A 2832-nucleotide genomic window follows, 5' to 3' on the forward strand; every position below is an offset into this window, starting at 1 on the left:
ACTTCCCGCTTGCTAATAATACCAAGCAACCGTCCTCCGACTGCTCGGTGGAAGTCGTAGTCGGGAGGAAGAAGCCAGAGACTACAGCTCCCAGGATGCACGGCACCCAAAAGGCCCAATTGGCTGCCTACAACTAACGAAGCGAAACCCGGGTTAGAATCTGAGCCAAAGTGAGTTTGGGAACCGGGTCAACTCCCTTGTTTGGCAGGGAAGCAGGCTATTGTTAAATGATCATTTCACTCTCTTTTCTAGGTGTTTTCGAAATTTGACACTTTTACCATCGGGATGATTATAAGGTCACTACTCAATACAGACCGAATTTGAGGACTCATTGCTAGAGACTTGGGGGCTGTCCCTTCTTTTGACAATTCTGAATAAGTGAAAGTGTTCAACTCAGCTATAGGCGATTTTGTGAGATAGTCAAAATAGATACATTTTATTTGAAAATTTAGCTTAAGCATGTTGAGATAGACGCTTTTATACAGTATTTTTAAGTGGTTGTTCTTGAATAGTTAACAGAACTTTAGACCTGGGAGTATATTTAATACGTATAAACCCAGAATTTTTCCAGAGATTATACAAAAGAAGTTTACAGTACAGTGTCCAAACTCAAAAATTACACTGCCTTGCTGGAGAGGGGTTCATAGCTATATCAAAAAGCTTACACTTTTGACACAACTATTACATTCTAACTAGTGTGATTGTAGCATGAACTCAATAAGCTTTCAGGGAATGGAGAAAGAAATAGAAACCATAATCTTCAGAGAAGACTTGAAGGAGGAAGTGAAACAAAGCTAAGGCTTAAAAGGTGGGTAGACTCTAAACAGTTCAGGAGTATAAAGAAGACGAAAAGACAGTACAGGCTGCAGGTGGAGGCAGGTAGTAATGAAACTAACCTGATAGCACCACACAATGTAGAAAGGGAGCTTCCAATTTCTACTGCCCACTCCTTCATTCCCTCTTATTCTGAATTCCCCTCTTTCTGAAACAGCAGTGTCCAAAATCTCTGATAATTTCTATTTGAACAAAATCCCCATAACTCACACTTCTAGGTTTCCAGGCAATTGATTCTGTGAGCATTCCCTCCTTCCTGAGTCCTCCTCCTATCTCTCTGACTACACCTGCTTTAATTCTTTTTTTTTTTTAACTCTGTTTCCCACTGTTTTAGTCTGAAGACAAATTTCTTAACTCTGAAGAGGGAATTAAGACTAGGATTTTTTTTTTCTTCTAACCAAGAGACCCCTTACCTAGAAAGTACAGTCTTACTATATAGGTGTAAGAACAAAGCAAGCCTGAATTCTGTCTCCTACTAACCTTTGTTCCCTGGAACAGCTGGTGAGGACTGAGGCGCGTCTCCAGCTCAGGGAGAGAGAAAGGGTTTACAGTTCTCTCCAATTTTGCAGGGTAAGGGGGGAGGGGGGAGTCCTGGATGCCCAGAAGGTACCTGAGGAGCACAGCTACCCGCAAGTTTACATCAATAGCAGAACCAGAGTTTTGTCTGGTTTGTCTGACCTGGGATCCTGAGGAAAGGGCCAAAGGGTTCTCTTCATGGGGTTAACTGAGTATAGTCATAGCTCTTAAAGAGAGTGGGCACAGATCCTGGGCACAGTCCCACATGCCCAAGTGACCCAGCAACCCTTTAAAATCATACCATGGGGCTTCCCTGGTGGCGTAGTGGTTGAGAGTCCGCCTGCCGATGCAGGGGACACGGGTTCGTGCCCCGGTCCGGGAGGATCCCACATGCCGCGGAGCGGCTGGGGCCGTGATCCATGGCCACTGAGCCTGCGCGTCCGGAGCCTGTGCTCCACAACGGGAGAGGCCACAACAGTGAGAGGCCCGCGTACCGCAAAAAAAAAAAAAAAAAAAAAATCATACCATGGAAACTTGTGCTTCAGATACAGCTTTTGCATCTAAAATCAAATTGCTACACTTTAACTAAATTGCTTCATTTTGTGTATATGTTAAACCCTGCACTGCACACTCTGATCAGTTTCCAATCAGTCTACTAACCAACACCATGAACTTCTCAACAAGGTAGCATTTTTTGGCAGGCTCAGGCCCCACAAGAAAGACTTTCCCTCCTATCAGCACAGTGTACTTGATCTCTGCAACAGCTGATCCCCCTGACTCACCTTTCCCATCTCTAATTCATCTGCTCACTGCTACTGGCATTATCTAAGTAAAACAACACCTTTTATCATATTAATCCCCTCCTCAGAAACTTCCCTCTTAAAATTCAACTTTCCAGGGCAACCATAATCTGGCCTCAACCTACTTCCCACCATTCATTCCACTAGTTTTCACTTGGTGCTTTTGATTGAGGGAATGACAAAATGATACTTGTGTTTTAGAAAGGTTAAACTGCTCATGAAACAAGGATGAATTGAAAAGCAGAATAGTGGCAGGAAGGAGACTGTTGTAATAGTGGATGGTAACCTTTAACAAACCGTGCAGTTTCAGGAGAGTATTATGTACAAGTTTAGATAACATGAAGTTAAGAGACTAGGTAGACAGAAAACTGGAACAAAATTTTGGATAGTGCAATTTATCTTGACAAAATAAAGGAGATTTTCTAATTAGGATGAAATCTTATGTATGAAAGAAGTAAATATAATAATAACTTTGAAGTTTTAAAGTTTTAAAACTAAGAAGTTATTAATCTAAAGAATTTTGACACTAAAGATTTTGAAAATGTGCCTTTCTTTTTACAATAAAAGTATTTTACATGATTTATGTGATTTTTTGGTGATTTATATGAAGGTTTAGGTATACAAAATCAAAAGTTTTCTTCTCTGGTTAGTATTCATTGGTAGACGCTTATGGTCCTGCTCT

The sequence above is a fragment of the Hyperoodon ampullatus genome (genome assembly GCF_949752795.1).
Source record: "Hyperoodon ampullatus genome assembly, chromosome: 5".
Taxonomy (NCBI): domain Eukaryota; kingdom Metazoa; phylum Chordata; class Mammalia; order Artiodactyla; family Ziphiidae; genus Hyperoodon; species Hyperoodon ampullatus.